Source organism: Trichechus manatus, unplaced genomic scaffold, assembly GCF_000243295.1.
Source record: "Trichechus manatus latirostris isolate Lorelei unplaced genomic scaffold, TriManLat1.0 scaffold00069, whole genome shotgun sequence".
NCBI lineage: Eukaryota > Metazoa > Chordata > Mammalia > Sirenia > Trichechidae > Trichechus > Trichechus manatus.
In genome coordinates, this window is record NW_004444005.1 from 5,739,130 (window position 1) to 5,753,697 (window position 14,568).

General features: G+C 46.7%; 1 protein-coding gene across 1 annotated transcript in view; it reads right to left on the minus strand.

The window, feature by feature from the left end:
• The window catches only part of EFCAB6 (EF-hand calcium binding domain 6), a 317,117-nt gene that overhangs the window by 268,902 nt on the left and 33,647 nt on the right, over positions 1–14,568 (minus strand). The gene's annotated exons all lie outside the window — the stretch shown is intronic.

A 14,568-nucleotide genomic window follows, 5' to 3' on the forward strand; every position in this document is an offset into this window, starting at 1 on the left:
GATGGATGGGTGATGGACGGATGGATGATGGATGGATGGATAGATTAATGGGGGATGGATGGATAGATGGATGGGTGATGGATGGATGATGGATGATGGATGGATGGATGGATGGATGATGGATGGATGATGGATGGATGATGGATGGATGGATGAATGGATGGATGGATGATGGATGCATGATGGATGGATGATGGATGATGGATGGATGGATGGATGGATGATGGATGGATGGGTGATGGATGGATGATGGATGATGGATGGATGGATGGATAATGCATGGATGGATAGATGACGGATGGATGGGTGATGGACGGATGGATGATGGATGGATGGATTAATGGGTGATGGATGGATGGGTGATGGATGGATGATGGATGGACGATGGATGGATGGACGAATGAATGGATGGACAGATGGATGGATGATGGAAGGATGGATAATGGGATGGATGGATAGATGGATGGGTGATGGATGGATGATGGCTGGATGGATGGCGGATGACGGATGGATGGGTGATGGACGGATGGATGATGGATGGATGGATAGATGAATGGGTGATGGACGGATGGGTGATGGATGGATGACTGATGGATGGATGGATAGATGATGGATGGATGATGGATGGATGGGGTGACTGTAGCATTCACGGTGAAGAAGCTTTGGTAAAGCAAGCAAATCCTTGTACAGACAGAGGCAGGTACCTGCAAGAAGGGGAAACAGACAACTCATTTTTAGGCTATGGACCCAGTGATGTGCTCTGCACCTTCCCGGGGAGAGGAGCTAAGACTTGGACAGAGACAGCACAGCGGGAGGGGCCGATTAGAGCCACCTGCAACACCTACGCTGGCATGAACAGGACATGTGAACTTCCCCATGGGTTAAAGGGACTCCAAAACAGGTAGACGGGCTTGAACTATCCTGCTCCTAGGGGTACTCATCACGTGAGGGGCCCAGAGCAACAAGAGGATGTGGGGTGGACCACCAGGAGTGGGGGCTGAGGAGGTTCAGAGGAGGGTAAGCCAGAGCTGACCCTCCTCAACTGGAAACCTCATGGTACGGAGGCCCCTGAAGCACTGCCCTGTAGGTCAGCCGGGCCTGGAGGTGCTATCGACAGAAAACACCAGGTGAGGGCCCTTCTTCCCAAGCCCTCCTCTCAGGCCCCACATACTGCACTTTGGGAGAAAGGAAGCAGAAAGGGGGAGAGAAGGAGGAGCAACAAGGGAGACCCCGCCCCTCCCTGCTGCAAGTCCCCGGAGTAGCATGGAGGGGAGGAGAAGGGCCAGCTGAACTGGGGATGAGCTGGAGGCTTCAGACTGGACTAGCCTGGACTGGGTTTTTATATCTGAATGTGACCAGAGAGCTGGGAAATCTGCCTGAGAGACTCAGGGGAAGAAAATGCAAGCTTTAGTTGTGTCTGCCTGAGAGCAGTGAGAGCAGGAAAATCTAACTGCTCATGTTTGTACCCCACTGAGTTCAGATGGTTCGATAAACTGCTAACAGCGGATGCTATTCTTACTCCGTAGTTCTTTGTTTAAAATTCTTTTTATAGCACTTTGAGCTGCAGGAAGGAAAGCTGTGAACCCAAATAAATATGACCAGCCAGACTTCATGGAGGTGAGAAAAGGGCCGGTGCTTCTTCCCCTACAGCCCACAGTTCCCACTCAGGCTGCAAAATCATCCCCTTCTGGGTGGTGCAAACAGTTAACGTGCTCGGCTGCTAACCGAAAGGCTAGCAGTTTGAGTCCACCCAGAGGTGTCTCAGAAGAAAGGCCTGGCGATCTACTTCCAAACAATCAGCCATTGAAAACCCTGTGGAGCACAGTTCTACTCTAACACACGTGAGACTGCCATGAGTCAGAATCAACTCAACAGCAACTGTTTTGTGGTTGTTGTTGTTGTTGAAGAGGGACACTGGTGGTTCAGCGGTAGAGTTCTTGCCTTCCATGTAGGAGACCTGGGTTCGATTCTGGCCAATGCACCTTATGCGCAAATACCACCTATCTGTTCTGGGGGGCTTGTGTGTTGCTATGATGGTGAACAGGTTTCATTAAAGCTTCTAGACTAAGACAGACTAGGAAAAAAGACCTGGCAATCTACATCTGAACAAGGAGCCACTGAAAACCCTATGGAGTACAGTTCTACTCTGACACACATGGGGTCACAGTGAGTTGGAAACGACTTGAGGGCAACTATTTTTTTTGTTTTCTTTTTTAGGGGGACATTGGTGGCTCAGTGGTAGAATTCTCGGCTCCCATGCAGAAGACCTGGGTTCAACCCCGGCCAATGCTCCGCAGGCACAGCCACCACTTACCTGTTAGTGGAGGCTTGGGTGTTGCTATCATGCTGAACAGGTTTCAGTGGAGCTTCCAGACTAAGACGGACTAGGAAGAAGGGCCTGGCAATCTACTTCCGAAAAAAATTAGCCATGGAAAACCCTATGGACCACAATGGTCTGATCCACAACCGATCACGGGGATGGCACAGGCCTGGGCAGCGTTTCACTGTGTATGGGGCTGCTGTGAGTCTGGAGCCGACCTGATAGCAGCTAGCCAACAGCAGCAACAGGCCTGGCTGTGATGGCGCCCTCCCCGGAGGAGGGGGACGCCAGAGCATAAGCTGCAAATCAACTTACACCTTTTATCATTTTATTTTTATTGGCTCCGACTTAGCTGTCTTCTGTTCAGTTCCTCACCCAGAGCCACATTTTCTCTCCCAGTTTCTAGGAGAAAGGGGTCAGGAACCAGAGCTGCGACATCGTCCCCCTGGACCCCACTGGGAGGGGGCACCGAGTGGACTGATGTCTCCACTCTGCAGCATCTCTGCTGCCAATCTGGCACCTTCCCGTCGCCATTCCTAGATTCGTTTTAAATTTAAGAAGTAAATTTTTTAACTGAAACCATGAAAAAAGGATTTCTCTTATAATAAACACACCAATGCTCATTTTCCTTATTATTCTACTTTTGGCTATTTTATATAAAATCTTTAATTAAAGTTTTTCTTTGAAATTGTCATTATCAACCCAGAAGAAAGAAAGGGGAAAAAAAAGAACAACACAGCTGTGCAGATATGAAGCACTATTCAGGACTAAATGAACTGGAACGAAATAAGTAGCTTGACTGTTATGTTCTTGGTTTTGGCTCTGTATTCTCAATAGCACAGTCTAACTTGTCACTTTATATCAATTCCATCTGTTTACACTCTGCAGAGCATTGGCTTCCTACCGTGAACATTTCCTATTTACCAGCTGGTAGAGATGAGCCAAACCAGATAGGAAAAAATTAGACTACATTCAGAAGCTCATAAACACAAACTTTCAATTTGGGGACATGTGGGAGGAGAGGCAGCAGGGCATTGCTCACCTCCTAACAAAGGCTTCGCCTTCCCGCCGCCTGGTGCTCTGGTGCCGCCCCCACGGGCCAGCGACAATTCGCGTGTTTACTGAGCATATGTATACCCTGCCATTACCAAAAATGGAACAAGCTCACATAGAAAGACATCCAAATATGATCCCAAAAGACAGCTAAAGCAACCTTAAAAGTTCACATAGCTGCTAAGACCGAGCAAAAATCTGGTTATAGGTTTCCTTGCAGCCAAGGTGAAGAGGGAAACTCGCTGTCACATACTCCACAGGTCAGTAAGCTTGTCCCCACGTATGATTTTCACTATTAAAATGCTTACCTGCGACATATAGCTTAAACATTTCTAACAAGAAACTCTAGTTATCCACTGAAATTTTGAGACAGCTCTGAAAATAAGCCCCAAGTCCAAAGCCCTAGGGCTTAAAAAAGGTGCCTGGTCCATAAGAAATATGTCCCATCTCTCCTTTCCCTTTCATCTTTGTTAGGGCATCATGGCAAACGGTCCTGCTTTGAGAAAGGCAAGCAAATCAAAGAGGATTGCTCAGGTGAAGGGCCAATGCTGTGGCCAGCGCTGCAGGCTGCCGTATTGCTACAGCACTTTGCCAAGATCCAAGCCAGCCAGAGACTACCTAACCTAAGAAGTAGACCAGAACCACACTTCAGAGTAGAAAAGGACCTTGTCTACCATCTCACCCAGCATTTCCCAAAGTGGTTCCTCCAAACACAAGTTCCTCTGGATATGAACTAGAGTGAAACAAATTAGAGAAAGGCTGGTTTCTAGACAGTGGCCTTCTCTGAGCCCCGAATGTGCTAAAGCAAACTATGAGTCCTCAATGATGGGAGGAACAGCAAGGGAGAAGATGGGGCAAATTCTAGGGGATAAAGTCAGTGGACTTGGAGATTACTTGGATATGGAGGGTGAATGAAAAGAAAGTCAAGATGGTGCCCAGTTTTCTGCCTGGTGACCTGAATGGATGTGATGAAAGACGCAGAACATGGAGCAGGTTTGGGGAGGAAGAGCATCAGTTCACTTGGTGCCTGTGGAGCTCAAGGGGTGTCCCCTCATGTCTCCTCCCCCCACCGCAGACATCCTTCCTCCTAGAAAACAGATCCACTTGATATCCCCAAACACCCACTCTGTGCCCTCCTGCCTTCCTTCTTCTGTTCATTCATTAACTCTAAGACCAAACGAGCCCCTCGTATGTACAAACCACCTGGAGTCGTACCCTGTCTCCAAGGCCAGGCTCAAGCCCGTCCTCCTCCATGGACACTGCCCTGCAGCCTCATCAGCCATCAGTGGTGACTTCCGCTGATGAATCTTATGGAACATACAGGCAGTCCCGGCTTACGAACAAGGTCTGTTCTTGTGACTTCAAGCCTCTAAGTTGAATTTGTAGGTGAGTGGGAACAGGTGCAGATGCATATAGTTCCTATTTAGCCTTACTTTAGTGCGAGAAAAGGCTTGGAGACTTTTCCATGATTTAAAAGCTCTATGTGCAGCAAGTGAAGGTGCTTGTGATGAGGAATTTGTTGCGAGTAGGGGCTGGTTCGATCGTTTCAAAGTGAGGGCCAATTTACACAGCATTAAAGGGCAAGTGGGAGTTGTCGGATGTTTATAACCTGGGGACTGCCTGTACTCTCCGTACCACGCGACTGCCTTTAGTAAAAGCACAAGCACACGCAATCAATTAGAGCAGTTTAGAAATCTGTTTACTGGTCACGGTGATATGCCAACCAATAAACAAATTTCTGAACCACTGTAATTTATTGCGTGTGCTTATGTGAGTAGCTGTGAGATTTCTGGAGGGCAAGGACCAGGTCTTAGTCTTCTTTGAATTTCTAGTGGTTACATGGTGTCCCACATGCACCAGTAGGTGCTCAGCAATGGCAGACTGATGTGATAACAAAGGTGACTCATGACGTCAAAGGCCTGGTAATGGGTATCTCAGGCGCCATCATATTTCTCCATTACACTGCTGACAGCAGTCTCCTGAGTACCCCCTTTCTCATCTCATAACCCCCTTGTCAAAAACTTTCAATGCACCTCACCTAGCGTGCATTAGGATTACAAACTGACCTTCAAATACTTTCATATTTTTCTCCAGCCTACCTTGATGTCACTTTGAGGACTAAGATGTGCCTAACCCAAGCCATGGTGTTTTCAGTCACCTCATATGCATGTGAAAGCTGGACAACAAATAAGGAAGACCGAAGAAGAATTGATGCCTTTGAATTATGGTGTTGGCTAAGAATATTGAATATACCATGGACTGCCGGAAGAACGAACAAACCTGTCTTGGAAGAAGTACAGCCAGAATGCTCCTTAGAAGCAAGGATGGTGAGACTTCATCTCATGTACTTTGGACATGTTATCAGGAGAGACCAGTCCCTGGAGAAGGACAACATGCTTGGTAAAGTGAAAGGTTAGCAAAAAAGAGGAAGACCCTCAGCAAGACAGATTGACACAGTGGCTGCAACAATGGGCTCAAGCATAACAATGATTGTGAGGATGGTGCAGGACCAGGCAGTGTTTCGTTCTGTTGTACACAGAGTCACTATGAATGAGAACCAGCTTGATAGTACCTAATAATAACAATGATACCTTGATGTGACCCATACTGCCCAGAGAAACACAACTCTCCACAGAACAGCCACAGGGCTCGTCTCCTCACTGTACCCCAGCTGCACCTCAACTGCCCCTACCTCCATGTCCTCTTCTTCTACCAGACTGCAATCCTGAAAGCTACCACCCATCTCATCGTCCGCCCCATCCTCCACGTGCATCTAAATTCCATCCCTGGTCCAAACCCAGGCTCCTCTCCTACCTTCCTCATGAGTCTTTCCTGGCTAGTCCAATGACTGTGACCTCTCACTGTGAACTTCATTTATTCCCCCCACAAATATTGACTGAGCAAGGACTAGGTGCCAGGCACTTTCCAAGACAGAGAAGGTGCTCGCTTCCATGAAGCAAATATTCTAGTGATAAACAAGCAGGCAAGCAAAACCAACAACAAAATTTCAGAAAGTTCTAAGGGTTTAAATAATACACCAATTTTAGACAGTGTAGTCAAAAACGTCTCTCTGGAGAGGTGACATCTGAGCGGATTCACAAGAAGCACTCTTGTAAATAGAGCATAGATTATAAAGGGTCAAGAGTGGGAACAGACAGGAGAACCAGGTAAGAGGATGTTGACAAAGCACAGGCCAGAGACAACCGTGGTGTAGACTGTAAAGATGGCAGTGGATGGAGGGAAGTGGATGGGCTCAGGATTCATTTCAGGTAAAGCAGACAGGACTTGCTGATGGATGGATATCAGAGAGAGGCAAGTAAGGGAAAGCGAGGAATCAAGGCTAGTCCTAGGTTTCTGCTTGAATGACTAGGTGAATGACGGAACCATTTACTAAAATGGGGGAGACCAAGTCTTATGGATGGGATTGTTGGTGTTAGGTGCCTTCAAGTCGGTTCCGACTCATAGAGATGCTACGCATAACAGAATGAAACACTGCCTTGTCCTGTGCCATCCTCACCATCATTGTCATGCTTGAGCCCACTGTTGCAGCCACTGTGTCAACCCATCTTGTTGACGGTCTTCCTCTTTTTCACTGACCCTCTACTTTACCAAGCATGATGTCCTTCTCCAGGGACTAATCCCTCCTGACAACATGTCCAAAGTATGTGAGACGTAGTCTCACCATTCTTGCTCCTAAGGAGCATTCTGGCTGCACTTCTTCCAAGACAGATTTGTTCGTTCTTTTGGCAGTCCATGGTATATTCAATATTCTACGTCAACACCACAATTCAAAGGCGTCAATTCTTCTTTGGTCTTCCTTATTCAACGTTCAGCTTTTGCATGCACAGGAGTCAACTGCAAACACCATGGCTTGAGTCAGGCGCACCTCAGGCTTCAAGGTGACATCTTTGCTTTTCAACACTTTAAAGAGGTCTTTTGCAGCAGATTTGCCCAATGCAATGCGTCTTTTGATTTCTTGACTGCTGCTTCCATGGGTTTTGATTGTGGATCCAAGTAAAATGAAATCCTTGACAACTTCAATCTTTTCTCCATTTATCATGATGTTGCTTGTTGGTCCAGTCGTGAGGATTTTGGTTTTCTTTACGTTGAGGTGTAATCCATACTGAAGGCTGTAGTCTTTGATCTTCATGGGGAAGTGCTTCAAGTCCTCTTCACTTTCAGCAAGCAAGGTTGTGTCATCTGCATATTGCAGTTGTTAATAAGTCTTCCTCCAATCCTGATGCCCCGTTCAGGATGAGATTGTGTCCCCCAAAATATGTGTTGGAGTCCTAACCCCTATACCTGTGGATGTGATCCTGTTTGGAAATAGGGGCTTCTTTGTTATGTTAATGTGGCCATATCAGTGTGGGATGTGTCCTAAACTAACCACTTCTGAGATCTAAAAAGACCAGATTAGACACAGGGACATGCAGACACAAGGAGAAGTCAGAAGCCGTCTGCTGGCAGCAACTAGCCAGATGCATCCACAAGCCCACGTACGCCGAGGATTGAGGCCATGAGAAGCTGAAACGGACAGAGAAGGATCCCGCCTTAGAGCCACTCTCTGAACTCAGACTTCTGGTGTCCAGAACTGTGAGAAGATAAATTTCGGTTCTTTAAAGCCAGCCATTCGTGGTGTTTCTGTGATAGCGGCACTAGATAATTAACATACCTGCTCCCAGGGAGGAAGCCTTCTTGGGGTGGGGCGGGGTGGGGGGACAATGCAGTAATGTCCTGCCCTGTTAGACAGTGGTGAGCATGAATCCCCAGAGACACAAAATGACCAAACCATAAATGGCCACATGCCACCATTGACTTTCCATGGCAGAGCACACGTCTTAACCCTTCCAAATGCAAACCCTGAATTCTGTGGGTAACTTCTATGGGCCAGGCACTATGGCAGATTCATTTTCTATCTATTCACACATAGAATTCCAACAACACTGGGAAAACTCTGCAATATCGTTTCCTTGTTTTACAGATGAGGAAACTGTCTCAAGAGAGGTTAGCTTGCTCAGGGTCACGCAGCTACAACAGGTGGAGGCCTATTTCCCTCCACTGTGACTTTAAGCATCTGCCCCTACCATCTTGTTTGTACTGTTGATTCGCCAGATGCAGGAAGACACTGTTAAAAATAATAATAATAAAGACAAACCTAGCCTGAAATAATTGCCAATTCTCATGTAACAGCATCTTTGCTGTAGTTTCTTGATGAAGGCTTTCGCAAATTAATAACAGAGTAACCAAAAATAGGTCCCGGAGCAGAAGTATTTTCTATATGACTTTTTTTTTTTTAATAAAATGCCAACTGATTATTTTGTGATGTGAAATTCTCCAGATCAAAATGCAAGCCTTACTCTTCATTTAGTTGCATGCAGACAGGGGGATAAAAGCTGTGACATTATTAATCATTATATTCACTTATGATTGATAGGCTTTTCCGCGGGGAGGAAAAAGTGCCTCGGATACAATCTGTCCCAACAGCTCTGCGATATGCTAATATTTTCTTCAGATGAAAGAGATGTGTTCGAATACCTGCTACAATAGGCAATTAATACCACGTGCACCAATGTAGAGCTGATGGAAGTGGGATTAGGAGAATATTACAGTTTAACCAAAAGCTTGTATGTTTTAGTAAATGGCCTCATTTTGAGTTTGACACAGCCTTTTTATTGGCCAAACAGACTGCATTCCAGTACATTCACTCATGCTAACGTGGTGTTGTAATGTGAAGGTATGTTTATGAAATGGTTGTGATTCTACCAATCAGTTCTTTATTCCTCAAGCAATAATTTTTTTCATTTCTTTTTTTTTAAGAAAATTCACCTATTTAAGAAAATGAATCTACCCATCACTTTTGTCTCCTCTTTAAGAAGATATTACAGAGCAAGAAAGCAGCTTGGCACCTATAATTATTTACTAATTGCTTCTGAAATGACTAAGGCTGTGTCTATACAACTCCAAGGCACCAGGGTAAAGCCGTAAAAACTTGTGTCGGATTACTCGGTGTCCACAGACAGACTAGTCACGGCTGACTGGGTCGACCAGATGTTCTGCCATCATGGCGCCCAGGCTCAGAGGAGTTTCTCTGACCTGGGTAGCGATGTGGTATAAAAGCAAACAGTCTGGGGGATGGGAGGGTTGGATTTGGTTGTTTTCTCCCCCTTCTTGTTTCTTTTTCTACTTCCTTAACTGTATTATACATTCTTGAATGCTAGTCCAGTTAAGAACAGACTTTGGGGTGGGGGAGGGGAAGAGCTGTACCATTTCTAAACACGTATTGTGTCCTCATAAAGGTTGAAATCGCTTCATATTCCCCAGGAATTCTCTGGACATGGCTTATAAACCAAAAGTGGCAACGTGGGATTTCCCTTCTTTGTTACTTTCTTCTTTCACTTCCCCCTTCACCTGATACATGTTAGTCTGGCAACACATTCAAGTTTTGCTTTAGTTCCTTTCTTCCTGGCAGGTTGCTCATCCTGAAGGAGCTGAAGAAGCCAAGTCCTAGGCCTCGGACACAGCCACGGCACCAAGAAGGAGCTGGGCCCTGCAGGGCAGGCAGGGGCCGTGAGAGACTGAGGAGGGGGCACAGCATGAGAGGCCAGGACACCCGAGAGAGGGAAGCAAAGAAAACTCCCAAATGCCCACTTGAAGTAGACTCTGCATGGACGAAAAGATGACCCCGTGGTAGAAAAAGCACAAACACACTTGGCATCAATGCCTGGGCTCCATGGTAAATAGAGAGATTTCTCGGGTGATGGACGGGACCTACCTACAGGCACTTCCAGACCCTACTGGCATAACAAGGGGACGCATTTGCTAAATACAAAGTTAAGCATCAACACCTCTCCTGAAGTGGCCCTCTGAAGAAGCAGGGTTGCCCAGTGGTTAAGGGCAAGGACCTGGAGCCAGGCTGCTAAGGCTTGAACTGCGGCTTCTCCACCTACCAGCTGTGTGACCACAATCAAACCACTCAGCCTCTGTTCTTGGCTTGCTCCTCTATCAGTGTAGGATAAAATGGCACTTGCCTCATGGGGTTCTCCTGAGAATTAAATGATTTAATACCGTAAAGTACTTATCACAGGGCCCAGTCACTGCTGCTGCTGCTGCTGTTGTTGTTGTGAGGTGCCATCAAGTTGATTTCCACTCAGAGCTACCTCATGTGACAGAGTAGAACTGCCCCCATAGGGTTTCTTTACAGCTAAGCTAGAAGCAGATTGCCAGGTCTTTCTCCCATGGAGCCAATGCGGGGGTTCAAACTGCCAACCTTTCAGTTAGCAGCCACCAGGGCTCCTCAGGAAGCGCCAGCTTTGATGATTACTAGAGTTGGCAAAATCCAGAAAATTACATTAGTGTCCAAAAGGTTCAGGCCCAGCGGCCTCAGTGGATCCTTTCAGAGGGTGGCGGAAGCAGACACTGTTGGCTGCCTTCCCCAAATCCATTCACCTCTCCCTCCGTCACCATTCTAACAAAGGCCTCCATTTTCCATTTTGTTTAGATATCCTCACTCCTCTGGGGGCCCTGTGCTTCAGGAGAGGGAGGCCCAGCACCATCCGAGGGGCAGTCAGCATTGGACCCTGCCACTTGCGGTGGGCCACTTCCATTGCTGGTGACTGGTTTGAGTGCAGAACATAGTTTTAGGCTGTGAGACGTGGGGAGAAGCTTCTCAGTGTTTACGATGAGTCACAGTGGAAGAAATGGCACGTGTGAAAAAGTCTGACATCACAGCATCCACCTGTTACGCATGGAAAGATGGCAACCTCCTGGACACCAGGAGGAGAAATGGGCTGAAATTCAGGGAGGGATGGCACAAACCTGAGGAGCTGACATCACTGAGCCAAGCCCAGACCCACACTCCCTCCTGACTTCTCAGGAGAGATAAAAAGTCCCTTATTGTTCAAGCTAGCTAGGCCCTTGGGGTCTTCTGTTTCTCACGAGGGAGAGCATCCAGACACCTCCGCAGTGGAGGGGGTGCCACCTGGTGGCAGGTGAAGCCTACCATAGGCGGGGATTGGTCCATCAGTTGAAGGGAGGGGCTAGCCTTTATTGAGTATCTACTATGTGCCAGGGGCTTCTCTGATATTATTCTTGTTCATTCTAGTAACCACGCTGATAGGTAGGTTTTCTTGCCGCCACATTAGAGAAGAGGAAATTGCGAACAGTGAGAAACTTGCCCAAGGTCCCCCTGGGAAGTTAGAGTGTGGATGGCAGGTCAGGTGAGCCTGAGTCCAGCTAAATCGCACAGCCTCCTAGGAGAAAAAAGCACAGCCCAGCACCAGAGCAAAGAAGTTGAAGAGGCAAGAACTCAAGAGCCATAGTCAGCCGAGGAGAAGGCAAAGGCACGCAAGAGGGGCCAGATGCAAGCGCAGGTGCTATCTGTGATGGAAACGGAACACAGGGGCCAAAAGAGTGAGGTCAAGGGAGATGCACGCTGGATTCAAAGTGCCTGTTGTGTGGAGCCTGCATGCAGATTAAACCAGGCACCGGACCAGATGGAGCCTGAGGACAGCAGCCTGAGGACCACCTGGGCCCACAGGGCGTCCCCCTCCCACAAACGCAGAGCCCCATGGGAGCAGACAGCAGCCTCTTCCAGGCAGGTCTACGGAGTATGGAGTACGATCACCAAAAGGTGGAGAGGAGGGACCAGGGACCACCCAGTCAGAAAACAAGGCTCAGAGGCCCGAGATTGAACTGGATACTAAGCGTGACATGAGCAGAGCTGGAGGGTCTGCAGGCCCTGAAGACAGAGGGGTTGAGAAACCGGGCAAGGACCAAGTTCACAGCAGAAGGAACAACTGGGAAATGCTAGCGCTGTGGTTCAGTCCGTCTGGGGTTCCCACAGTGAATTATCTGTGGGTTGAGGAAGGGTAGGCCACTTGTGAATTTAGTGAAGACTGACTCTCAAAATTCAGAGTTGTTTGCATTCATTCTTGGTTCAAATAAGCTGTGAGGATTCATATTTAAAATAATTCGCTTTCTCTCATTCCCAGTGATCACCTAGCCAAGACAACACACGTGTGAGGAGAGCGTCACCTGAAGAATCCCAGGTGTTCTTCTCTGCCTCCGACGTGGCCGCGTGAGCCTTCGCAGTGCCCGGGTCTTCACTGGGGATCTGCCGCTGCCCACAGCCAACAGCTGAGGAGTGCATTTGTTTTGTTCTGCTTATTTTTAGGGGGTGGAGAGGGATGAGATTCATTTGTGCTCCTACCTATACTTCAAAGGAAACCAAATGACCAGGACTTGCCCAAGGCCACTGGCTAGTAAATGACATTGCCCCAAGACTGAACCCAGGTTTGACCGGGTCGAAAGGTCAGGCTCGTCCATCCCACCTGCCTGCCCGGGCAGGGGTCGAAGGTGGACTTCATGCTGTGGTTTATGCTGGCCAGCACACACGGCAGAGAAAATCTGGAGCTTCAACAGGATCTACTGTTAACTCAACCAGACATTCCTCAGCCTTCTACCTTCACCTCTTTGTTCTCACAAACTTGCATGAAAGCTGCATTGGTTTAAACTCACTCTTAATAGTGGGGAGGGTTTCTATGGAGGCGGAGGCTAGAATAAAAAGGATTTTAGTGAAAGGACACAGAGCAGTGGAGTTTCCTTTTAGATTCGTGCATTGTGGCCTGATTTTTGGTAATCGACAGTCCTGGCCTGTGCCTGTACACTCCACACTACGTCCACTATTGATCCAGAACAGTATTTACACTGACATGATGACTGGCATAAAGCACTGACTTTCCTAGAGGTATTTCATGATTAACACAGTTCATGAAGAGCCAAGTCGAACTACATTATATTAATCATATTACATATTTCTTACAGAATAACAAAGGGACCATAACAGAAGCAGCAATAATTATGCCAGGTTTTCTACTGATATAAAATACAGTGAAACTAGGTTTTTAGGAGCATGTAATGCTAAAAAAAAAAAAATCATAATAAGAGGAATTTTCTGGTGCTAATGGCGACAGCCAAGGAAATCTAGACAAACATTTTGTGGCTTTCTGGCTATTTTTGATTTTGAAATGTATGAAAATCTCAGAAGAGTTCAAAAAAGAAAAAATTTGTCACATTACAAATCAACACATTGAATCAAGTAAATTAAACTATGATTCTCAAACTGCTTGTGTAACTGACAGGCTTAAATGCATTTTAAAAAGGAGCCCATTGCCATCCCCTAAATGGCAAACAGCTGTCTCCTTCCTCCTTAGCACGTTGCAATGGCTAGGCGTAATCGGCAAATAGGAATGGAGCTATGTGCTCTTTTTCTAAACACACGCAGTAGTAGCCTTTGTGGCTAAATTAGTCAATACACTCACTCCTTACTTATGGACATGGGTAGGTTCCAAAGACCAGGTCATTATGCAAAAATCGACCTTATATGAAAATGGAGGATAACCATACCAGATCACAAAATGGAGGATGACTACATCATTACAGAACTGCCAAATTGCATCATTATGTAACTGCCAAATTACATATTACATAACTGCCAAATTACATCATTACATAACTGACAAATTGCATCATTATATAACTGCCAAACCACTGAGAACCATGGCCTAGCCAAGGTGACACATAACCTTTACCATCACAGCCAGTGTTACTCTCACCTCACACCCCTGCCTTTGTTACTGCCAGACGTTCATCATTAATGCACACAACAGTCACGTAGTGGATTTTTTACTAATGTCATAAATGTGCAATGTCAGATAATGTAATAGTTGCTAAATGAGGAGTGGGTGTACTTACATATCTATCACTGAGAGTTTTACGGTCATTCTTACCCTGCTGCTCTTGACTGGCATTCACTACTGAAAAGCAGTGGTTTTCTCTTGCTAAAGGAAAACCTTCTTCCATCTTAGACAAAAACAGAAAAGGCAGCACTATTGACAATGATCTCAAGTCAATACAAAAGGATTTCATATTCCAAGACTTCGGGTGGAGCCCTGGAAGTCTGGGTAGAGGCTCCCACACATGGCGGTTCTGAGAAGGTCAGTTGAGTCAGATGACAAGCCATGGCTCATTATGCATCATCTACGTCTGCTAACAATCACTTTTAGCTAAGATGGGAAAATGATTAAGATTACCTTGTCTCTGGAGGCCCCATGGACAGATCCAAACTCCCCGAGGGACTGAGTTGCTGGACGGAGGGCTCTGGGGACCATGGTCTCGGGGAACATCTAGCTCAATTG